We start from the raw sequence: 26,805 nt of genomic DNA, 5'->3' as shown, positions 1-26,805 counted from the left end.
GAGTGTACTATAAAAAGAGAGGTCTCACCCGAGTAATGAAGCTAAAGGGTTGTCATTCCACACGTGAAGTCTCTGGACAGAGTCTGAGGTGAAGCATGTTGAGGTGGCAATCGTTGCGTTGGTTAGGTTGTGATCGGCGGATGCAATATTTTTTGGTATGGATTGGCAGACGCATACGGGAAAGTGGGCCCTATCCAAGGGTTCCAGGACTGGGGGAAGTAGAGGCTCTATAGTGGAGATGTGAGGTTCCTGCTGTCTTAGGGTTCAAAAAGACAATCGATAGTTAATGTTATCATCACATTATTTGTTAATTGGGTTAACTTTGAAAAGTCCTTTCCTTATGGTTTGCTGTACAGTATCCAGTATCTTGTATATAGCTGTGCTATTGGATGCTTCTAATCTACTTCGTCTAGGCTTTTGAGAGAGTCCGCATATCAAATACAAGCCTATATATTAAAAAGATTCAGTTTCTGTTTTGAAAAACTTTGAGACATACAATTGATTTTCCCCCTCTTTTTCTTCTAGTGTTTGCCAATTTTCCCCCTCTCATATTAATTAACTACTGATTTATATGTCTACATTTTCCTGAGTGTACATAAACACTATTACCACCACCAAAAGACTATGACCCATCCTTTCCACACACTCCCACCCCCCACTGGCCCAGGAAGCAGCATGTCTACCCCTCACCTCAGGGTTTTTACTTTGGTGCCCTACTTACAATTTGGTCAGGTCCTGCTTTTAGTTTCCCTTTCAGATCTTCTTCCTCAACTTCTGTTGATGATTGGGATCATCCCATACTCATCTTTATCTTTCTGACTTAGCTCACTTAACATAATTCCTTCTAGCTCTGTCCAAGATGGGTCAGAGAAGGTGGGTTAATTGTTCTTGATAGCTGCATAGTATTCCATTGTGTATATATATCATAGCTTTCTCAGCCTCTCATCTGTTGTTGGGCACCTGGGTTGCTTCCAGGTTTTAGCTATTATGACTTGTGTTGCTATGAACATAGGAGTACCCACCTCTTTTTGGTTGGGTGTTATGGAGTCCTTGGGGTATAACCCCAGGAGAGGAATTACTGGATTATATGGAAGGTCCATGTTTAGCCTTCTGAGAGTTTTCCAGACTGCTCTCCACAGAGGCTGTACCAATTTACATTCCCACCAGCAATTTAAATGGGTTCCTCTGTCCCCACATCCTCTCCAGCATTTGTTGCTGCTGTCCTTTTTGATGTATGCCATTCTTACAGGAGTGAGGTGGTATCTTAGTGTTTTCTTAATTTGCATTTCTCTGACAATCAGTGACCTAGAGCAGTTTTTCATATGTTTGTTAGCCTTTTGGATCTCCTCTGTAGTGAATGTTTTGTTCATATCCTCTGCCTATTTTTGGATGGGGTCATTTGCTTTTTTGGTGCTAAGTTTGCTGAGCTCTTTATATATTTTGGTGATTAGTTTCTTCTCTGATGTATGGCATGTGAAGATCTTCTCCCATTCTGTGAGGGGTCTCTCTGTTTGTTTAATAGTTACTCTGAATGTGCAGAAGCTTTTCAATTTGATGTAGTCCCATTGGTTTGTTTCTGCTTTAGTCTTCCTTGCAATTGGGTTTGATTCATCAAAGACGTCCTTGAGGTGTAGGTGGGAAACTGTTTTACCAATGTTTTCCTCTAAGTATTTGATTGTTTCTGGTCTGACATCTAGGTTTTTGATCCATTTGGAGTTGATTTTTGTTTCTGGTGAGATAAAGTGGTTCAACTTCATACTTCTGCATGTTACAACCCAGTTTTCCCAGCACCATGTATTGAAGAGAGCCTCCTTCTTCCATTTAATGCTTTGGTCCCCCTTATCAAAGATTAGATGTCCATAGGTGTGGGGATTTATTTCTGGGCTTTCAATTCTGTTCCACTCATCTGTGTGCCTATTTTTGTTCCAGTACCATGCTGTTTTGATGATGATGGCTTTATAATATAGTTTGAGATCTGGGAGTGTGATGCCTCCATTTCTGTTTGTTTTCCTCAAGATGGTTTTGACAATTCTAGGTGTTTTCAGGTTCCAGATAAATGATTGTAGTGTTCTACACTCTTAAAGAAGCTTGGTGGAACTTTGATGGGTACTGCATTAAATTTGTATATGGCTCTGGGGAGAATATTCATTTTGATGATATTTATTCTACAGATCCATGAGCATGGGATATCTATCCATTTCTTGGTATCAGTTTCTATATCCTTGAGTAGTGACTCATAGTTTTCAGTATACAAGTCTTCCACTTCTTTGGTCAACTTTATCCCTAGGTATTTGATTGATTTTGCTGAAACAGTAAATGGGAGTGATTTCTGGATGTCTTCTTCTTCAGATTTAGTGTTTGCATAAAGAAATGCCACTGATTTTTGTACACTGATTTTGTAGCCTGATACCTTGCTATATTGCCTAATAACTTCCAGTAATTTTCTGCTGGATTCTTTAGGTCTTTCTATGTATTCTATCATATCATCTGCAAATAATGAGAGCTTGACTTCTTCCTTCCAATCTGTATTCCTTTGGTTTCTTTCTCTTGCCTGATTGCTATGGCAAGAACTTCCAATACTATGTTGAAGAGTAACGGTGACAGTGGACAGCCCTGTCTAGTCCCCGATCTGAGGGGGAATGCTTTCAGCTTCTGTCCATTGAGTGTGATGTTGGCTGTAGGTTTGCTATATATAGACTCCACTATCTTGAGGAATTTCCCATCTATTCCCATTTTTTGTAGAGTTTTGAGCATGAACGGGTGTTGGATTTTGTCAAAGGCTTTCTCTGCATCTATTGAGATAATCATGTGGTTTTTGGCTTTGCTTTTATTGATCTGGTGAATGACATTGATTGACTTACAGATGTTGAACCAGCCTTGCATTCCTGGGATTGTTCATCACTTGGTCATGATGAACAATCTTTTTGATGTGTTGCTGTATCTGGTTGGCCAAGATCTTGTTTATTATTTTGGCATCTATGTTCCTCAGTGATATTGCTCTGTAGTTTTCCTTTTTTGTTCTGGCCCTATCAGCTTTTGGTATCAGGGTGATGTTGTCTTCATAGAAGGTGGAAGGGAGTATTCCTGTTTCTTCAATCTTATGGAATAGCTTAAGAAGTATGGGTATTAACTGTTTCCTGCAAGTTTTGTAGAATTCATTTGTGAAGCCATCTGGTCCACGACTTTTGTTGTTGGGGAGATTCTTAATAACGGCTTCAATTTGTCTGTGATTGGTGCATTTAGATTTTGTAGTTCTTCTTGGTTCAGTTTTGGAAGGGCATATGCTTCTAGGAATTGTTCCATTTCTTCCAGATTCTCTAGCTTGGTGGCATATAGTTCTTTATAGAAGTTTCGCAGGATTCTCTGGATTTCTGTGGTGTCAGTTGTGATATCTCCTCCATTGTTTACAATTCTATTAATTTGAGTCTTCTCTCTTTTTTGTTTGGTGAGTCTGGCTCAGGGTTTGTCAATTTTGTTTAATCTTTCAAAGAACCACCATTTGGCTTCATTGATCTTTTGTATGGTTCTTTTATTTTCGATGTTGTTTATTTCTGCTCTAACTTTAGTGATTTCTGTCCTTCTGGTTGCTTTAGGGTTCCTTTGTTCCTCTTCCTCTAAGTCCTTTTGGTGTGCGGTAAGGCTTTTGAGCTTCTTCTTGGTGTTTCATATGTGATTGTATGGCTATAAGTTTCCCTCTCAGTACCACTTTAACTGTGTCCCAAATATTTTGATAGGTTGTGTCTTCATTTTCATTAGTTTCCAGGAACATTTGAATTTCTGCTTGAGTGAGTCTCTGACACAGTGGTTCTTAAGGAGTATGTTGTTTAGTTTCCAAATTCTGTGACTTTTAATAATTGTCTGTTTGTTGTTAAATGTTAGTTTTAGTCCACTGTGGTCTGAGAAGATACTTGGGATGATTTCAATGCTCTTGAATTTATTGATGCTGTCTTTGTGGCCTTACATGTGGTCTATCCTTGAGTATGTGTCATGTGGATTTGAAAAGAAGGTGTATTCCAGTTTTTTGGGGTGGAGGAGTCTGAAAATGTCCAAGAGGTCTAGTCTGTCAATCTCTTCATTCAATTCTCTTGTATCTTTATTGGTTCTCTGCTTTGTTGATCTGTCTAAGTGTGAGAGTGGGGTATTGAAGTTTCCCACTATTATTGTATTACTATTGATGTATTTTTGAAATTCTTTCAGTAGGTGCTTAATGTATTTAGATGGTCCCTCATTGGGTGCATAGATGTTAATAATTTTTAAGTCTTCTTGGCTAATTGATCCTCTAATCATTATGTAATGTCCTTGCCTATCTTTTATTACTTTATTTAATTTAAAATCTTTCGTATCTGAGATGAGAATGGCTGTTCCTGCCCTTTTTTGTGGTCCGTTAGCCTGTATGATAGTTTTCCATCCTTTCACTTTAAGTCTGTGTTTATCTTGTTGTGACAGATGGGATTCTTGCAAGCAGCATATGGTTGGATTATGTTTTCTGATCCATCCCCCCACTCTGTGCCTTTTGATGGGTGAGTTTAAGCCATTGACATTTATTGATATTATGGATTTAATGTATTGTAGAGCCATTGTTCTAAAAAAAATTTGTTTGCTCTGATATATTGCCAGTATTATAGTGATGTTCTTGTTTATAAGAGGTATTTTAGAACCTCTTTCAGGGCTGGCTTGGTGATTGTTGCCTCCTTTAACTGTTTTTTATCTAAGAAGGTTTTGATCCCTCCATCTAGTTTGAATGAAAGTCTAGCAGGATATATTATCCTTGGTTGAAACCCTTTTTCATTCAGGGCTCGATAAATATCTTGCCATTCCCTTCTGGCTTTTAGAGTTTGTGTGGAGAAGTCTGCAGATAATCTTTTGGGTTTTCCCTTTTATGTGACTTTTTGTTTCTCTCTTGCAGCCTTTAGGATCCTTTATTTATCCTTACTTCTTCTCATTGTGACTATGATGTGTCTTGGTGTCTTCAGGTCTAGGTTGATTCTGTTTGGTACTCTCTGGGCCTCTTGAATCTTGATGTCCTTTCTGTTATTCATGTCTGGGAAGTTTTCTTCTATTATTTCCTCTAGAATGTTTGCTTCCCCTTCCTCTCTTTCTTCTTCTGGCAGGTCAATTATACGAATGTTACTTCTTTTGAGATCATCCCATATGTCTCTGTTGTTGTTTTCAGTGTCTCTCAATTTCTTTTTAAGCTCTTTCACCTCTCTCTTCGTTTTTCTAGCTCATCCTCTGTCTGACTAATTCTGTTTTCTGCTTCTGTTAGTCTGCTTTCCCTTGCCTCAGCTTCTTTCTTCAGTACAGCTATTTCAGCTTTCAGTTCTCTAATTGCCTCAAGATAATCAGTATTTTCCTTGGGGGTCTCAACTGTTGTTTCCCTAATACTGCCATTCCTTTCCTCCAATGTTGTTTTCATTTCTGTGATTAATAAGTTTATTATTGCTTGCATACTTTTCTTATCTATGGTTACTTCTGGCTGATTTGTAGTTTCTTCTGGGCTCTTGTCTTAATTCATTGGAGTAGCAGTTTTATTTGTTTTTGATCTACCCATTTTTTTTTATTTATGTGTTTCTTTTTTTTTATGCTCTGTTGTTCCTCAGTTGTTGTGTCTTGAGTACAAGTAACACTGTACTAAATACCTTTATGACAATTGCACTCACCAACCTCAGGAATTACAGTAGCAACTGAAGCAAGTATTGAAGTAGTTTAATTGTTACCCGTTAGCCAAACAATTTTTCCAGTCCATGAAAAAATAGTAACCAAATCCTAGTGAAGAAAGAGAAAAGAAAGAGAGGATAGCAAGAATAGACAGTTATGAAAATCTACTATCCACTGTATATTCTAGGGGTAACAAAAGGGGAAAGGGAACTAGAGCAGAGATACATACATAGAGAGTCTACTCTGAGTCAGATTTCTTCCCCAAAATATTTCATAAATTCAGAAAGGCAAAGAAGAAAGCAGAAGTGTATGACAAGATTAAAAAAAAGAGAGAGAGAGAGAGAGACAAGAGAGAGAAAAGGGAAAAAATAAGAAAAAGAGCTGTAATTAAAGAACAGTGAAAGGAAATTCCCAAATGTGTATCAGTGAATTCAAAAAAGCACACTGTTTGTTGGTGTGAGGGCTGGGGGCTGTGACTTTGGAAGCTGTAGGATTAAGGAAGAATGGATGACAAGAATGAGAAAAAGAAAAAAAAAAGAAGAGAAAAAAGAAAAAGATAAGAGAAAGAACAGTCATAAAAGGGCAGTGATAGGAAAGAGTTTTTTTTTAAATGTATTTATTTTTAATTATTTAATTAGTTATGCGGGGTGAGGTGGGTGGGGTCTCTACTTAGAAAGAAAAAAGGCCAGAGGTTTCAGAAGGGTATAGACTTAGAATTAATGATACTCCCTGGTGGGACAGGAATTTGGTAAAGTAAAGGACTGGTTATGGGGAGGGGGCTGAGGAAGGAGGTATGCTTGAATTAAAAGGAAGAAAAAAAATTTTTTTTCACTTTTTTTTCCCCCTTTTTTCCCTACTCTAATTCTTAACCCAAATTAAGTTATAGTCACCTCCTTGGTGTTACTGCTAGGACCCCTTATTGACTGGCCTGCTAAAGGCAGAAAATCCTACCGTTTCCAGAAGATGTGATCAGAGCTCAAGCCACTCAGTCTGCCATCTTCTGGGACCACCCCCCCCCCCCAAATTCTAATCTGAGAGTTCAAATACTGTAGCTGGCTACTTTAAACTATGCATTTGGGAACATTAGGAACTTGTTTTATGAGTACTCTATATTAGTTACTCCCATTTGGATCTCAGGAAGTGCTAATTCTGAATACTTCCTTCTTTATGATGAGATCAAACCATTTGAACCACTTACTCTCATGTCCCCAGTAAAACACAATCTGTTGTGTTAATTAGTAATGTAAATAATTTTATAATTTTGCAGAAGCAGCAGAAATAGTCAACTAAATAGGTGAGAAGAGATCAAAGTTCTTTCTTAATAAAGTGTCACACGAATTAGTATCTTTCCTGTAGTGCTTCTCTAGGGCTGTCTTTTAAATTCAAGCTTGGGAAAATCTGATGTGACAAGGAAGTTTTTTGGAGAAAAAAATAACAGAACTCTCAGAACTTAAAGAGCAGTGCAGTAGGATGGAAAAAGCTTCAAATGAAAGAGAGGAAAACTTGACTACGAATTCCTGATGAGATCTTACTCTTTAAAATATAGAAAAGAATAATCAGATGGCATGGAGTTTATATACGTAAAAGTAACTTTCCTCAGTTTCCATTCTATTAGGAAAAATAATAGCTTCTCTGAAAATAAGTAAGCTACAGTAGTGTCTAAATTTCTCTAAATGTTATTTTAAATATCTAAAATTTAAGAAAAGTGTTCTGACAGATGCCCCACTGCCATCAATTTTATCTAGGCTTCTTTCCTGCCTTGTTCTCCTTCATAGCATTTGCCGCTATCCAACACAGTAATCTACTTATTATTCTTTTGATAGCTTTGCTAGTTAGAAAAATCACAAAGGCAGTATTTGTCTATTTATTTTCCAGTGGTTTGTTCAGTCACTGACTAAACAAAAGAATTAATCCAAGCATTTCTGAAGCCATATGATATGATATGGAGTTGTTCCATATCTTCCATGATGTGCAATGACCTTGAGCAATTCACTTAATCTTTTTGAAATCTATTTAATATATATGTGTATATAATATGTGTATATAATAATCACATATATATGTGATTATTATTAACTATATTTTCACAGTTGTGTCAAAGCTAGATGACTTCTATAAATTGTCCAGCAGTAACTGTCTTTCAACGGATGCTTAGCAAATGGTTGTTTTCTTCTTGTCATTCTTTCTATTTATTTTCTCTAAGAATGCCAATTAATATTAAGGTGCTTGGGTTTTTAACTTCATTTATCTTTGCTTTTTTAACTTGCTCATTTTGTAAAATCATGTTTTCTCAATGTTGTAGTATGGTCAAGGTTAGTCACCTCAAACGTTACAGAGAAAGTATAAACTTAGTCAAATTAGATAGCAATGTATTCAAATTATTTTCAGGTATTGCTCAAACTATGAATGCATTAATTATATCACTGCTGAATCAACTTGACAGAACCAAAAACCAGTCTTTAATTTTTTTTTGCAGCAAGATGTGAAAATTAATATGGCATGTAGGTGCTGTTGGTTCCAATTAAAATCAATATCTGTTTGATTTGTGCCTCTTGTCTCTATGACAGCAAGGGACTGGCTAAGAGGATACATCTGCTCCTTTCTCCCAAAGGGGCTCAAAACAAGTGAATGACCTGCAGTGTTTATTATTAAGTTTTCAAAGGGAAAGTTGTTTTGGTCTAATTGAAGCAATAATATGAGAGAGGTTATTTCTGGTCAGTTCCCTGCTGTTTTCACTCTGGAGAATATATTCCAGGTGTTTTTTGTGCTGCACTGCTCTGTAACACTGCCTTCCCTTGAGTTTAGGCATGCTAGTGCCATTGGAGCAATAAACTAGTGTTAGTAGTTCAATCCAGTTTTGGCATTTCAGAGATGCTGTTTTAGTTAACTTTGTAGTAATCCAGATGGTTAATGACCACATTCCTTTTCAAAAGTTTCAGTTACCATGGGCTCAAGCAATGAGGCTTTATAAATCTCTACTGAACTAAAGAACAATTTCTTCAGTTCCCCCTTCCTTGAAGTCTTCTATAGTGTCATATCACTGTTTTACTTTTTAAATAAATAGGTTTTTTCCTCCATCCAGATTAAGTGATTCCCTTCAAGCAGAAGGGAGAAAAATGAAAGTGCAAGTAGTCAAACTAGTAGCTATCATAATTATATAACTACTTATTAAATTTCTTTATTTTTGAAATTATTTTTGATTCTATGATTTTTGATTCTATGATTTTTGCATATTCCTGAGCTGTCACAAATAATATCAAGGATGACTGGTGAAGGATGTAGACTCTGAATGTGGATTTTGGATGTTAACACAAATATTCATTGTATACTACTATCTCTCTCAGATTTGCCAAAGGTAAATCATTTCTAACAAAGGATAAAAGTTGTCACCAAAAACTGGATAACTTTGAACTATTTTCACACACCCCCAACTAGAGATCACTAGACAGTGAAAGTTCATATTCATGTTAAGAATATTACTGTATGTAATATTCATATTACATGCATTTCTTTCTAATGCAGGGATATGTGAAAATCATAGAACCAGAATATCCTTTTCAAAACTAAAGAAATATAATAAGCAGTTATGAAATAATGGTAGAAATATATCCCTATTATCTTATGATCTTGTAAAGCAGTATTAAATCACTATTAAAAAGTATATTAAATACAATAAAATGGGGAGACAAAAATAGATTTTAATTTAAAATTTCTACATATCCTACTAATAATCAGAAAAGAAAAAAATGATCTATAGGTGAAATTACTTCCTCTTGATTCCAAGTGGAAATGTGCACCTTCATTTTGCTTATTTTCATCTGTGAACCTAATATGAACCCACAGCTCAAAATAGTCTTGTAAAGAATATGGGCTGGGTCTCAGGCTAATCAGGGGAAATGCCTGGGGAGGGTGGTGGTAGTGATGTCTGCTGTTCACCCACTTAATCATGCAGACTTTTTGAGTGCAGGATACTTCCAGAGTCTGAGTGGTAGCAATTTCTTAGTTCACATTGCCAGATGTGCAAGTCAAAGGGTCTAGCACCTAATGTTCTCAATAGGCAGGGCTCAAAGACTCAGGATCAGTTTCCCTCTCCAGATAGAGAATAATGAATGTCACTCAGTGTCAAGGGCATCATATTCACAAAGTACTGTGAGTTCTTTGGTTGATATTCAAAGTACTATACAAGATTATTACTTATGCATTTTTACTAACCCCAAAGAGAGAGCAGTAACCCAGCTCCAGCAGCTGTGTATCAGGCAAAGAAAACTGACAGGCACATTCCCCTCATTTTTCTTTCTCTGTCTGTCAATACCACACACTAAGCAATGGTCAATTATAGTGAGCAGGTGAGGTATACAAATTAACACAGGAGAAATGTGGTGAAAGTTGTAGAGTGGGGTGGGAAGGTAGGAGAGGAGGAAAAGAGGGATTGTATAAGGAAAGTGCCAAAGCCACCTAATAAACTTGATAAAAACAGACAGACGAAAACAGGACCATTAATACAGGAAGATTTAAAAATCTTTTATTTGTTTTTTTTTCTTTTGGGTCAGTTCTAGACTTCATAACTACAGGCTATTTTATTTTATTTTTATTTTATTTTTTTGATAAAGACAGAAAAAGAGCAAGAGAGAGGGGGAGAGAAAGGACAAAAAGAAAGAGAGAGAGAAAGAGAATGAGGGTATTCACAGCATCAGAACTTCCCCAAGTATAGTAGGGCCCAGACTCAAACCTTGGTCATGAGCATGAAAAGTGAGATTATTTACCATACCTTTAATATTTAAATTACTGAAGAGTAAACAAACACCAAAATATGATACTATTTTGAGTATTTCCATTATTGTCTCCATTTGATGAGAACCATCACTATATAAAAATTTATTTTTGTTACATAACTACAAAAGAACTTAAATGACTGGAAATGTTGAAATTATTTCATTTCATTGGTTCATTTTTCTTTTTTTTTTTTTTAACTGGTTCATTTCATTGGTTACTATTGTTAAGCTGTTGAAGTAAATAGATTAGCTTATTAAAGGCTGTGCTGTGGTCAACATTAGAAATGAATCTACTCTACCACCCAGCAATCCCTCTCTTAGGGATCTATCAGGGGGGTTGGGGGGGCACCATGAATGAATATAATTACTTGAGTTAACCAAAGAGGTGATGATAAATATAGAATTTAGAGGCAAATTTTAAAAATTGTTAAAATGTCAGGGAGACAAGTAGGAGCAAATATGTATGAATAAAAAAATGTCCAGAAAGGAAGGGTATGTACTTTAGAGGCAAAATGAAGAAATCATTTTAAAAAGCAAAAATTTATTGAATACACCTTTTCATTTCTCCTTCTTCTCCTCCGCATTCTTCTTCTTCTCCTTCTTCTTCTTTTTTTCTTCTTCTTCTTCTTCTTTTTCTTCTTCTTCTTCTTCTTCTTCTTCTGATTATGATTCTGATTCTGATTCTTCTCATCCTCCTCCTCCTCTTTCTCCTTCTCCTCCTCCTCCTCTTCCTCTTTCTCCTCCTCCTCCTTCTCCTACTTCTTCTTCTCCTTCTATTTAATAATAAAAAAAAAACATCAAGAGTTTGGTTTAAAGTGAATATTAAGACTATGGGTTTTTTATTACTAAATTTTATTAGTGACTAAAATAAGACCACACATTAAAAAAAAAAACCTATTAGGAACAATGATGGAAGACACTATTTTTTCTATCTACCCACAGAATTGCCTTTTGTATTACATTTTTTCCACATAATTGTAGTGTTTGACTTTTTATAATATAGTTTCAAACTCTTGTGAAAATGAGCATATGAAATAAGTCATCAGTTCTAAAGACTATTTTTCTTAGAATGAGAGTGGTGTGATATAAGGAACACAGGCTAGAGAATCATTCTGCACACATACTAAGTAATGAGACATTAGTCAAATTGCTTCAATCCTTTAATTTATTAACATGAAGACAGAAGAAGAGCAAGAAAGAAGCAGAGCATTACTTTGGCATACTCAGTGAAGAGAACTGAACTCACTATCACACCCTCTCAAGGCAAACACTCTAGCCACTACTCTACCTCCTGAGCTGCAAATTTCTTTACTGCTTTAAGTCTCACTCCAGTCATCCTTACAAAGGGGATATCAAATACTTCTCAAAGCTACTATGAAGATAAAAAAAACTAAAAATAAAGTGACCATCACCTTGTAAATATTTAATACTAATATCTAAATAAGTAGACATTTTTCAAATAAATGACTTGCTTTGTAAGTATTGAATTGAATATTAGTATCTTCCAGGTAGATATTCAGCTTATCTTGACTGTGCACTAGAGTTTCTTTAGTGACATACATTTCCTGAAGCTGATATAATTTCTATTTACAATTTTAAGTAATTGCTAGCTTGTTTTACTTTCAACTCTGGGATAAACTAATGAGTTAAAGCTTAAAAAATACTTTTCTCTAAATTAGTCATTCTGGAAAAGTTTACCAGAAAAGTAACTTTGACTTTCTAAGACTTTGTTCAACTCAGCTACATGATATGAGGAAGAAATTCCTTGCTGAAATAGCTGTTACCTCTAAACTGGGCACAGTTTTCTGGAGCTAATATGTATTTTAAACACAAGTCACTTTGTGACCACTCAGAAGATACTCTGCATGTATCCACTATAAAAACAAAAGGAAAAGGGAATTTTTGTGACAACATCAGTAACCTAATTATTTATCACAATTAAATTTTACAGAACAATTGTAATTTGAATTCAGATGATGGATCTATTATAATGGAAGATTCCACTTTCAAAAGAAACCTGACATAGTGAAATATCTAATTAGATTCTATTTATTTTTAGTGGTTTACTTATTTGTATTCTTATGCCTGGAGTGAGTAGTCCTATTGACACCAAGACACCCTCTCATTCAATTGATGTCTTTGGCCTCTCAAGGACTCCCTGCATGGTCCATGGGGAGACTGGACCTTGTTCTCTTCTAAGCTCATTAATGTGGAGCCCTCTTGGCTAGAGAAATAGCTTTGGTTAAACTTAAAATGTTTTATTTCCTTCTCATCAGAGACTGGTCTTACTGCCTCCAGAGTGCTCTTAACCCAACAGATCAAAGATAATGAATAAAAAAAAAAAAATCTAAAGTAGATTTTGAGTAAGAAAGAGAGAAACATTACTTTCTAATCTAGGTTAAACTAGAAATAAAGGGGTGGAGGTGAAACTTTCAGGGGAAAAGAAGCAAAGAGTTAATCTGATCTTTAACTTCAAAAGCTTAATTTGGAATCTACACAATTTACCTGCCTTGCATTCTATGACTAGAATGGACTGCTGTTCTTGGAATAGGCAGCTTTTTCTTTGAGTAAATGTAGTATTATTTAAACACATTTATTAAATTATATTACTACATATTAATGAAAATTGAGTGAGGATCAGTCCATAGAAAATATTTTATTAGGGACCAAGAAGGTAATTCATTGAAATAAAGTTTTTCTCTTATACTATGAATAGAAGATCTATGCTTTTTTTGAATACTAAATAAAATTAGAATATAAATATTACATTGATGCAAGGAAAAAATCATAATTTAATTAAAAAATGTCTATCAAGTTCCCCATATGCAAATTTCTGTACTAGGCTCTGGGGACTATAACAGTGGCTGAAAAGAAATCTTTTCATGAATGTGATAAAGCACCAGAGTTCATGCCTGAGGCCTTGAGATTCCTGGTTGAATCCCTCACATAACTTTATTCCAGAATTTAGGTCTATTTATATATCTATTTATCTCTCTCTTTGAAAATAAATCTTAAAAAATGAAATCATAAAACTGCTTGCTTTCTGAGTATATTATTTCAAGTCTCAGATGAATTAAGTATAGGAGAGACATTAACTGACAATATAATTAAGTGTATAAGTTAAGGTACCCAAAAGAAAAAACAGTCACCCCTAGTGTTCTTAGAAGGCTATTGTAAATGTCCGGTGTGTTAAGCGCACGTGGCGCGAAGTGCAAGGACTAGTCTAAGGATCCGGGTTGGAGCCCATGGCTCCCCCCACCTGCAGGGGAGTCGCTTCACAGGTGGTGAAGTCGGCCTGCAGGTGTCTATCTTTCTCTCCTCTCTCTGTCTTTCCCTCCTCTCCCTATTTCTCTTTGTCCTATCCAACAATGACAACATCAATAACAGCAAAAACAATAAAACAACAAGGGCAACAAAAGGGAAAAAAAAAAGAAGACTATTTTTATTCCATTTGCACAGAATATTCATAAACAGAAAGAAACCTGCATATTATTGATGCAACGACTGAGGCAAAGCCGTAAAGTTGTAAAACTTCTTAATTTATTCAGGATATTGAGTATAGGCATGGGTAGACTGGGCATAAGAGGTGAGTTTAAAAGCAATAGATGTCTGAATGTCAACTGAGACTGAATTTTATCCTATATAAACTTCATTAGTTATTTTGAGTCAGGGCATATATAGTTATGGTTAAGAACAGATTGTTAGGAATATATATATATTCATAAGTGGAATGAAAAATGTAATTTGCAATGTTTGTTCTAAATGATGAAGCTTAAATAATTTGCATATTGGTTCTGTCTGTTCTGAGTTCTTCCTTCCAAAGTTTCAAACTGGGTTTAATATTCTTTTCTAGCATATAAGAATGCTTGTGTTCCAATAGGACAGGCACACCATTGGTATAGCACTCCATAAAATGTTTAGGTACACTTACCATTTATTCTCGTCAGCACTTAGTTCATTTCATAGTTTCTATTTTGTTTTTGTTTTTGTTTTTCAGATTTGGCTCACTGGTCTTTCCTTCAAGAGGGTATTCTTTCCTTCATCCTCAATATATCCTAAAATAAATCTTCCAATAAACATTTTCTCTATGCCACTAAAGTTGTGTGTGTGTGTGTGTGTGTTTACTGACCAGTGGGCTCTCTATCTGCCAATCTTTCTAGAGTCCGGTGCATATGGGGGCATTAATTCAGCAAGGATCATGCCCATTCTTCTTTCTGCCAGTTCTACCTATCAATTTTAAGATTGGACACTCACTCCTGAACCTCATGTCAATAACCATAGCTTTGTTTTCTATGAACAAAAGGGAGGGCCTTGACTGTCCTGCCACTTTATCTATAATCCCTGTCCAAGTCCCATTGCTGAGTGTTACCTGACTATATTCATAACCAATCTCTGTAACTCAGAGTTCTCTCACTCTGTTCACTTCACTGGATAGCATCTCATTAGGTTTCTCAGGTCTCTCTCTTTTCTTGCATCGTTCTTTAGGAATCACTGTACCACATATAATAATGTTCATATATAACATTCAGTACAGCTGTGAAATTCCCTGCAATATGAAAAACTGAGAATTTTTTTAACAGGAAATCAGCAAAATATGAACCTCTGTAACATTTGAATTAGAGAGGGATCAAAGGCTGTTTAGTCTACATTTAGACTTGCAGGGATGAGAAACTTAATGCTTTCCTTGAACTCAAAGAAGCAAGTAAACATCTGAATTTCTACGTTCTAAAACAGGCACTATGTTAAGGTGACTTATTTCTCCTCAAGTTCTGTCATCACCTTGCTTCCAGCCAGAGTTCAAATTGTAGTTAATCACATGAACATGCCTGGAATGCTAACAGGAAGAGAAGGAAAACAGGTCAATTGATTGTTGATTGGTCTGCTGGCTAATCCCATAGCAAAGGGAAATCTTTCCCCTCTTAATAGGCAGCAATTACTCAGACAAAAGTAGAAAGGAAGGTCAAGAAGGACAATATGCTGGAGAAAAACAGAAATTCAAAACAATCTTTAATTTTTTATCTTAATTGTAATTCCTCTGTGTTGTTGCTAACTACTCTAAGAGTCTGATTTTAGGATCTCAGTTCTTCAGTACAGGCTATACTCACTAAGTGGCACGATCTCCAAACCTAAAGTATCATAGGTTCCATTCCAGACTTCTGGGAAGATCTCTTGCTTGTGTGCCTTGGAATCTGCATTTTTGAAAATTTCCTCAGCTAATATGAATGATTATTATAAATGAAATGCACATATGAACAGTGCAGAAATAAACAGGATTATCTTGATTCATATTTTGTATTCTAAATTGTATCTTATTTTATCAGTTATTTTAGGATATTGTCTACAGACAAATCAATTGTACTTATTGCTGATTCATATTTAAGCCATGTTTCTTACTTCTTTAGACAGGAAAAAAAAAAGCGCAAAGATCTAAGTGAAGTTAAGACAGTGAGAGAAGCAAGTGAGGAATGTAAGAACATTTGATGAGGGAGTAGTAAATGAGGTGTGCAAATATTTACAGAAACCAGAAGGATGGTTTCTATATTTCTTTAAATTAATGGACTTTGCCTAGAGGAGTTGGTAAACTAGCAACAAGTATTATATTTTGCACACATTGTGGACAGAATATTCAGGCTGTTTCTTAATGAAAAAGTCAATATCATCATCTTGTTGCTAGTTGTGTACATATTTTTCTTTTAAATTCTAATCTAATAATGCAAAACTAAAATCCTGGTTTAAAAAATTAGAGATTTTCTTTCCCTCTTTCTTTCTTTCTTTCTTCCTTTCTTTCTTTGTTTCTTTCTTTCTTTTTATTTGGTGCTCAGATAAGCAACAGCCGAAAGAATTCATCACACTACTAATCCAGACACACAGTAGATGCTGAAGAGGCTAACATGATATAGAAACAAAAACAAAAATAAACAAACAAAAATGTTCTGGTCCACAGGGGAAAAACAAAACCTTTCAGAGAATTCTATTTGTTCACTAATGTTACCAGACATAAATACGGAGAGAGAGAGAGAGGACAGGCAGGTAGTAATGAAGATGCAAAGAGAAGTGTCACAAAAATAAACTCCTAAACTACAGAAATTGCTCTCTGCCCCAGAACCTCTCCCAATGAGACATTTAAGGCCTATGACACAATTTAAATAATGAAAATACCTACAATATGTCTAGGCCACCTACTGTGTAATATAAACGACTGGAAAAACAATACTCCCACTGATCAGGCCCCTGATGTAAAAAGCAAAATTTTAAATCTCAATTAAAATGCCCAGAAAGTTACATAGATTGTTCATTGTCAGACTTTAACACTAGTTAAATGCAAACCAAGCAGATATCACCAGGAATTTTAAGTGCTGCCTAGTTACTCTAGTTTTTCATAGTCTTTGCTAAAGATAAGTCTCCAATCTATTTAATTTCAATCACATTCTCAGAGAATTAATTTATTTTCCCCTTGGACTTCTCACTGAAGACGGAGAACAGCTGGTCAAGTCATCTCTCTATGGCATTTATGGTCATAATGTTTCTTTTCAATTCCAAGGACTAAACTAAGGAGGTTATGACTGATGCCTAAGGTTTCAGAGTTATAGGTTCCATCCCCAACACCACCACCACAAAACCAGAGTTGAGCAATGCTCTACTTAAAAAAAAAAAAAAGAAAGAAAATTCAAAAGATTGAAAGTTGGAGACTTTGGAAGTTTTCACAGGTTTCTTGTTTTTAAATATATAAATACTTGAATTATGAAGCAGAATTGACCTAAAAAGACTTTTTCTTATTTTATTTTATTTTATTTTATTTTATTTTATTTTATTTTATTTTATTTTATTTTATTTTATTTTACCAGGGCACTGCTCTGCTCTGGTTTATGATAGTGCCTCCAAACCTGGGATTTTGGAGCCTCAGGCATGAGAGACTCTTTGCATAACCTTTATACTATCTATCTCCCACCCAAGACTTTCTAACCTGTATTGTTCTCCTTATATAAACTTCAACATAGTAGGAAAAAAGATTAGAAATATGTGTGACCGTTTTGAATTGACAATTAATAAATAATATTAACAATTAAAAAAGACTGTGGAGGCCAGATACTAGACAGTAAACCCATCTGTGGTACACCTGAATTTCTTACTGAGTACAAATATTTTCTAGGTAAATTGCTTCTTTCATCTGAAAACATGATGAGCATATTATCAATTCTTAGCTTCAGTCTTTTCTTTGTCTCTCAGTCCTGGAAATTTTTCATTGTTTTTTCCTTTCTGGTAATATTACTAACTTTATTCATCTTTTTATCAGCTAAAAATCCAACAGTTGTTTTCCTCTTTATGCTTTAAGTAGTGGACTAGTTGCCATATATATTTTAATTTAATGCCACTGCCTAAACCTAACATACTGATGAAAATAAAATATATATGGCAACTGATAAGAGAAAACTGAACTTAAATACATTTTTTTGTTTGTTTTTTTGTTAAGTGACAGACAACTACAATAAGCTGTAACAGCCTTAGAAAGTATACACTTATTTCTGGGGTAGAAAGTTAGCCTGAAAGCTCTTTCCCTGTTTCTCTCTGTATATACAATTAATAAACTATTTGGGGTGGTAGAGTGGTGGGGGGGCGGGGGGGTGAAGGTACAAGGGAATAGATTTACCTCCCTGAGAAATGAAATCACATCAGGGGAGAGAACTACAGCTTGATCCAGTCTTTAGAACTGATAAATTCTCAGATTCTCCAAGAAAGGTAAATGAAACCATCTAAGATAAATAAGTGCTTATTTAGGGTCAGCAAGAAAGTTACTATGACTGTGCTAAATTTGGGCCTAAGGTTTCCACGGTGAGGTAGTGGGTGACAGCAGCTTCGTATGGGTGACAAGTAACTACCTGGGAGGGCTGCCTGTTATACTGATTCTCCCTTGAAAACTTCAGTCAGTGTGAAGTTGTGAATTAATGAATAGCCACTGAGGTTTGATAACTTAATGAATGGTATCGAATAAACAGTGTGCTAAATTTTCTGAATAATATCCCTACCTCAACACAATAGGACATCATGCTGTAATGGGACATTTTTCCCTCCTCCAAATGTTAACTTAGGAAATGAGTCATAAAACTCTATGTGTACAAGTGTACCATAAAAAGCCCATTAACTAAGGTGCAAGTGAAATGGATCTGACTACCATGTGTCTAGCATGCCATCTCAAGAGGTGCCATTTAATGGCACCCCTGACATCACCTTGAACCTTCAATAAGAAGGGAAAATTAGAAGGGGGAGATTTTTTTTCCTACTCTAAGCAAATTAAGGAGCATTATGTCTAAAGCAAAGAAAAGTCAGGATTGAAAAAGCAACAACATGATATTTCTTGGTCTTCTTCCAGAATCAGCGAGAATTCTTGCCAGAAAGTAAGAAATAGTATCTGCAACGTTTGAAAGACAAGGAGCTTTGCCAGCCCTCATCCACAGTGTTACTTGAGATGGAGATGAGGAGTTCCCGTATGATTGGCAGGACTTTTTGCCATTATCAATTAAGGGTTAGGGAACTTACTTGATATTTGCAGCCATCTCATCCTGTGCCAAAAAAGCAGCATTTCTCCATGGTTGAGACTGTTTAAGGTCTGTGAAACATAACTAAGCAGATTCCTTTTAAATGTAATAGGCTTGGTCATATTTTCTTGACAACAGTCACTGGACTGGAGTCAGACCATGGATAGCCTGCATTCATCATACAATTTGGTTATGATCATCCTTCCTCAAGTCAAATGTTACCTTTAGCTACTTAAAAGTAATGTTTCTGCTGAATGTCCACCCTCCCCCCACCATAGGGACTACTTTGGTGCCCTACTCTAAATTTAATCAGATCCTGCTTTTAGTTTCCCTTTCTGTTCTTCTTCCTCAACTTCTGTTGATAAGTGGGATCATTCCATACTCATCTTTATCTTTCTGACTTAGTTCACTTAACATAATTCCTTCTAGCTCCATCCAAGATGGGTCAGAGAAGGTGGGTTAATTGTTCTTAATAGCTGCATAGTATTCCATTGTGTATATATACCACAGCTTTCTCAACCATTCATCTGTTGTTGGACACCTGGGTTGCTTCCAGGTTTTAGCTATTATGAATTGTGCTACTATAAACATAGTAGTACATAGTAGTACATAGTACACATATCTTTTTGGTTCGGTGTTATGGAGTTCTTGGGGTATATTCCTAGGAGAGGAATTACTGGGTCATAAGGTCCGTGTCTAGCCTTGTGAGAGTTCTCCAGACAGCTCTCCACAGAGGCTGGGCCAATTTACATTCCCACCAGCAGTGCAGAAGGATTCCTCTGTCCCCACAGCCTCTCCAACATTTGTTGCTGCTGTCCTTTTTTGATGTATGCCATTCTCACAGGAGTGAGGTGATATCTCAATGTTGTCTTTATTTGCATTTCTCTGAGAATCAGCGATCTGGAGCAGCTTTCATATGTTTGTTAGCCTTTTGGATCTCCTCTGAAGTGAATGTTTTGTTCATATCCTCTTCCCACTTTTGGATGGGGTCATTTGCTTTTTTGGTGCTAAGATGGCGGGGGCAGGGGTGGGTGGCTGGGAGGGTACACAGTCTTTTGGTGGTGCGAATGGTGTTCATGTACACTCCTATTCATTTGTAGTCATATAAATCACTATTTAATTAATATGAGAGGGGAAAAATTGATTCTATGTCTCAAACTTTTTAAAACACAGACTGAGTCTTTTTAATACATAGGCTGAGTCTTTGACATGTTGACTCTCTCAAAAGCCTAGACCAAGGAGAACAGAAGCAACCGGTGGCACAGGTATATACAAGATGCTGGGTATTATACAGCAAATCCTAACAAAGGAATTTTTCAAAGTTAACCCAATTACCAAATAATGTGATGATAACAATAATTATCCATTGTGTTCTTGAACCCTAAATGTGAGCAGGAACCTCACATTTCCACTATAGAGCCTATATTTCCCCCAGTCCTGGAACCTCTAGGGTGGGGTGCACTTTACTGCATGCTTTCTCAATTCATAGCAAATAATATTGCATCCGCTGATTCCAACCTAATCAACACAAGGAGTACCACCTCAGCATGCTTCACTTCAGACTGTGTCCAGAGACTTCAGGTGTGGAATGACAACCCTTCAGCTTCATTACTCAAGTGAGACCTTTCCTTTCATAATATTCTCCAATTCCATTCCAGGTGGTTCACTTCCTAACAAAGTCCCAAGACCTAGAGATAGACTACGTCCCCTGAGATAGAGCATATGTTCACACGTATCCATAAACAAGTGCAAAATATATACCTGAAAGCAAAAGTACACAATAGTCTGCAGTGAGTACCCCCCAACACTTCATCTGCACTATTCCAGCCTTTAGGTCCATAATTGTTCAACAATTTGTTTGGCTTTGTATGTTAACTCTCTCTTCAGCCACCAGGTTCCAGATGTCAGCAGGATGCCGACCAGACTTCTCGGGACATATGTCCCCACCAGTGTGTCCTGGAGCTCCACTTCCCCAGAGACCTACCCAAATGGGGAAAGAGAGAGGCAGGCTGGAAGTATGGATCAACCAGTCAAAGCCCATGTTCAGTGTGGAAGTGATTACAGAAGCCAGACCTTCCACCTTCTGCAACTCACAATAACCTTGGGTCCATACTCCCAATGGGATAAAGAATAGGAAAGCTATCAGGGGAGGGGATGGGATATAGAGACCTGGTGGTGGGAATTGTGTGGAGTTGTACCCCCCTATCCTATGGTTTTGTTAATGTCTCCTTTTTAAAATAAATTTAAAAAAAGTAGTGTTTCTCACACACTGGGTAGTAGTGTTTCTCACACACTGGGTAGTAGTGTTTCTCACACACTGGGTAAAGCATATAAAATGCAGTATTTGGACACAACCAAGTTCTACTCAAAGTGGCAGGCAGAGTTTGGGGATGAGGTGTAGACAGTATTCTATCTGGTTCATTTTCCTTTTAATCCCAGTCTCTTCTTAGAGACTTGAAATCTGATTCATCCTACTATGTTAACTTATGATGTGGTTAAGTGTATTTTGTTTGAAATGAAAGGAGAAAGGGATGGGGGTGATTATTTTTTTTATCCGTGTGTGTATGTGTGTGTGTGTGTAAGTGGGACTTGTGGACATGCAATTTTATCATTCTGATGTTGGCTTTTTCAGTTAAACAGAGAGACTAAGAGATGATAGATAAGTATGTAGAGATAGATATAAAAATAGATGATAGGTAAGTAGATAGAGATAGATATAAAATAGATGATAGATAGATGATAGACAGACAGATTAGATAGATAGATAGATAGATAGATAAATAGATAGATAGATAAATAAACCAGAATGTTCCCTAGTACTATTGTACTCCCATGTGTGCCAGGGTTTGAACATGGGCCTCATGCAGGGTAAGACATGTACCTTACCCCATAAACTACCTCTCTCTGATCCAGAAAAGAGAATCTTATAAAAACATTAAACACTAAAAAAAAAAAAAGAAAAAAGAAGAAAAGAAAAACCTATGTTTGGTCCTGACAAAATAGGTCACTTGTGAGTGCACCTACTTTGCCATACTTGTGAAGGTTAGATCCCCAGATAAAACGTGGGGAACTACAGCACTAGGGAAACTTTGGTGCCATGGTATTTCTCCCTCTTATTCTGTCTCTCTACTTTTGTACATAGACAGTGAAGCCCTCACAATGAGAAAAAAGCTATGGCAAAATCTGCTACCTGTGGCTCTCTTTCACTCTTTTAAAAATTTTATATTATTGCTATTATCATCATCACCATTTTATTTTTATTATCACCAGGGTTATTACTGGGGGTTGGTCCTGGTACTACAAATCCACTGCTCCCAATGACCATTTTCCCCATTTTATTTGATAGGACAGACATAAATTGAGAAGGGAGAGGCAGATAGAGAGAGGAAAGATAATTGTAGATCTGCTTCCCCACTCACAGTCTCCCCTACAGTTGGGGAGTGGAAGTTGATCCTTGGTCCTTGTGCATGGTAGCCTGTGTGCTCAACCAGGTGTACTACCATATGTCCTCTCTTTCTCATTTTCTTTATGCATGTCTCAAATTTAAAAGAAAAAATATCCTCTGTGAGGTGTGGTATTGAACAGACACAAACCCCCACAACAAAAATAGTTGAGAAGGATAATTCAAATTTGGAAACCAGTTCTTATTTCCTTACAGAAGAAATTTAAAATGAAAAGAAAAACAGTTACAAGATACTAAAAATAAGACATGAAATATTTAAAGAAAAGAAAACCCAGTGATGTTAGAAAGGAATGTATTATCATTATGAAAAAGTAATTCCTTTGCTATATCCTCAAGCTAGAGTTTAACAATGAAATACTTAGGAAACAATGGGACAAAGTAAGAAGGGAGACAGGAAAGAAAGGCAAGCAAGCAGAGGATGGAAATTATGACTGGAGAGCAGATTCACTCTTGAAAAGTTTAGCACACTAGATAAAAATCTTAGTAAAGACAATATAGTTGCTATAGTTCCAGATTCCCTATGATCAGGGAAATAAAATTGAAGTTTCTTCAGAAGAAATGAGATCAAAGGAGAGAGTATAAAAGGTAGGATTTTTTAAATTTTTATTTTATTTTATTTATAAAAAGGAAACACTGACAAAAACCGTAGGATAAGAGTAGTACAACTCCATACTATTCCCACCACCAGAACTCCATATCCTAACCCCTCCCTTGATAGCTTTACTATTCTTTAACCCTCTGGGAGTATGGACCCAAGGTCATTGTAGGATGCAGAAGGACGAATGTCTGGCTTCTGTAATTGCTTCCCTGCTGAACATGGGCATTGACAGGTCGATCCATACTCCCAGTCTGCCTCTCTCTTTCCCTAGTGGGGTGAGGTTCTGGGGAATCTAAGCTCCAGGTACATTGGTGGGGTTGTCTGTACAGGGAAATCTGGTTGGCATCCTGCTAGCATCTGGAACCTGGTGGCTGAAAAGAGAGTTAACGTATAAAGCTAAACAAATTGTTGACTAAACATGAACCTAAAGGCTGGAATAGTGAAGATGAAGAGTTGGTGGTCTTGGGGGGGTGTCTCCGTTTTGTAGATAGCTAGTAGGCATCGATGGGTCCAGAGACTGGAGCAGCTTGGAACGTTCCAAGTTCCAAGCTGTTCCAAGTTCCAACAATTTCATAGTTTTATTCTACAAGAGCTAGGAAGTTTTTATTATCCATAAGTACATGTACGCATTCATGAAGTCACTAGCTAAACAAAGTGCAGTTCATACTATAGATCTAGAGAGAGTGGGAAAAAGTTATCTTTTAAAGTTTTCCTGACCTTAAAATACTTTAAAAATATATATTATTGGATAGAGGCAAAGGGGAATTGAGAGAGGAGGGGAAAGCAGAGAGGGAGAGAGACTGAGAAAGATACCTGCAGCCCTACTTCACCATTCCTGAAGCTTTCCCCCTGCAGGTAGGGACAATGGGCTTGAGCCTAGGTCCTTACACATTGTAGTGTGTGTGTGTGTGTGTGTGTGTGTGTGTGTGTGTGTGTGCTTACCAGGTGTCCCACCACTTGGCCCTAAAGTCCTAACTATATAATAAATAGCACAAATATATGAAATAAAATATATGTCATAAGCTATTGTCTACTCTGAACTTTAGCCACTATTTAGTTTGCTTTTGAAATCTTTTTTTTTTCCTTCCTCCCTCCCTCCCTCCCTCCCTCCCTCCCTCCCTCCCTCCCTCCCTCCCTCCCTTCCTTCTCTTTCTTTCTTTCTTCCTACTAGATCACTGTTCAACTCTAGTTTATGGATGTGCTGGGGATTGAACCTGGGACCTAGGAGTCTGAGACATGAAAGTCTGTGTACTTCCATTATGCTTTAAATTGACTAAAATGTTCTAGTTTACCTGGAGGTCCCCCCTTTGGGAATTGAGGCTTCTGACATTCAAGGTAAAATCCCAGTTTTTGATAGATTAAGAAAACTGGTCATGATAATTCACATAGTCAAAGTATTATAAAAGATACATTAAACTGGTATTAAAAATACCTTTGAGGCAGGGGAGGTAGCATACTAGTTATGCAAAAAGACTAAAGTCAGAGGCTCTGAAAAATCCCAGTTTTAATCCCCAGTATTACCATAAACCATAGTTGAGCTATGCTCTCTTCTCTGTATATCTTCCGCTTTGTATCTTTCTATTCCACTCAAATAAAACAAATAGAATATTTTAAGTATGCTTCTACAAAATTTCAAACTCTTCCTAATACCCCAAGACAATTACAATACATTTTTTCTTTGTTAATTTCTTGTTTGCAGTTTGTAAGCAACATCACAACAAAAGGTGCCAAAAAATTCTCTATAAAAGGCTATCCTTTTATAGTTCTGAGCCAGGTCCAGTAAGAAAGAGCCAGAAATATCCTGGCCAATTCTGAAGACTTAAAAGGTTCAGATAGTTCGGATAAGCTTTGGACAAGCAGCCAAATTCTGGAAGCATATCTGAACTTCCTCCAAATCACAAACCGTTTGAGGCTTGCTTCTCCTTAATCCAAAGCCACTGCAATAGCTAACAGACTCCTCACAACTTCACATGAGCAATAATGAGTAGGAGATTAACAGAGGCTCCAAGTCACGCCATCCCCTCATTGTTTGGATAATAAAGTTCAGAGGTACTGAGGATAATCTCTCTAGAGAGACAGACCAATTTTTACTTATCACTCTTCTGTTAACTTCCTTTTTAGCTAATTAAGCCTTAGTTCTTCACAGGAAATAAAACTTTTGGAGCCTCCATAATGGGTTGGTCTGGTAATATTGCATGTATCTTTTCCAGTTGTCTGGAAAAACAGGAAAAGAGAGGTGCCAGTGTGAACATCCAGAATAGAAGGTTATCTTCTAAATGAGCAGATTCTTTATTTGCATGTGACCAGTTCTAGCTGTGCTACTGGGCCAGTTTGGTTGCCTGTCCTGGAATCTCTGGAAGACTTTAGAGAGAAATCAAGGCGGGAAAATAGCCTGGTAAAAAGACTGGGGAGAAATTTTGCAGGAACTATATATATGACTTATGTAAGCTTTCCAATAGGCTGAGTAGAAAACTATCAAGCATGCTGTGTAAGTAGAATAAGACAAATTCATTTACAGGTTTCAGTCAGATTTAAATCATCCATATGTAATCTCTTTCTGTTGTATTCATTGTAAGTCTGAGTGCATAATCACAAGAAATTCCTATTTTACATTCTTATCTTCTCAGAGCATAATGAAGTAGACAAAGAGAGTCTGTGAGACGAGGATCTGTCACAAAGCTATACAGAGTGATATGCAATTCTGTTTCAAAAACAATTTGTAGGAATTCTTGTCTATATGTTGCTAAAGAAAGATACAAGAAGAGAAGACAGAGAGAAAAGCTAGATGTAATAGAAGCACTTTCATACAATTATAGCATTTAATCTATCACTTATAATTTTACATATGGCACCCAGTAAAAATTAACAAATGTTCATATAAAATAACAAATTGCCAAGCAATGTGTTAATTAATCAGATTTAGTGAAATAAACATGCTAAAATTAAATATAAACTCAAGTAAGAATTATCGCATATGTTTGTCATCTTGCTCTGAAACTTATACTCACAATGGTCATATGATTCAAACATAGGGCTTCATGTAATTTTTGAACTATTTGTAACTACAATGATGTTTTTTGTTTTTGTTTTTTATCAGAACATTGCTCAGCTCTGTCTTACGAATTGGATCTGGGACTTTGGGGCCTCCGGCACAGAAATCTGTTGCGTAAACATTACACTAGCTCTCTGGTTCCTCTTTATTTTATTTTATTTATTTATTTATTTTCCACATAAGATCTTATTTTTATTTTTGTGACCAGGCTAGTTCCTCTTTATTTTTTATTTTATTTTATTTTTGCCTCCAGGGTTAATCCTGGGGTTTGGTGAATCCACTGCTCCTGGAGGCTTTCTTTTTTTCCCCCTTTTGTTGCCCTTGTTGTTTTATCGTTGTTGTGATTATTATTATTGTTGTAATCAATGTCGTTGGTGTTAAATAGGACAGAGAGAAATGGAGAGAGAAGGGCAAGACAGAGAATGGGAGAGAAAAATAGATACCTGCTGACCTGTTTCACCACTCTTGAAGCCACCCTCCCCTCCCCCCCCACCCCCCGACTCCCCGCAGTGGGGCGCCTGGGGCTCAAACCCGGATCCTTACACCCATCCTTGTGCTTTGTGCCATGTGCTCTTAACCCTCTGCACTACTGCCTGACCCCCTCCTCTTTATTTATAATGGCATTTTAACTCAGAAAAAAAAAATCTACCTCAGAATATAAATAAATATATTAGAAAATTATCTTATTTTGTGAAATAAAAGAATTTGGAAACATTTTGAAGAAGCTT

This window comes from Erinaceus europaeus, chromosome 4, assembly GCF_950295315.1.
Source record: "Erinaceus europaeus chromosome 4, mEriEur2.1, whole genome shotgun sequence".
Lineage (NCBI taxonomy): Eukaryota > Metazoa > Chordata > Mammalia > Eulipotyphla > Erinaceidae > Erinaceus > Erinaceus europaeus.
The sequence above is the reverse complement of the archived record's forward strand: the minus strand, read 5'-3'. Positions refer to the sequence as shown.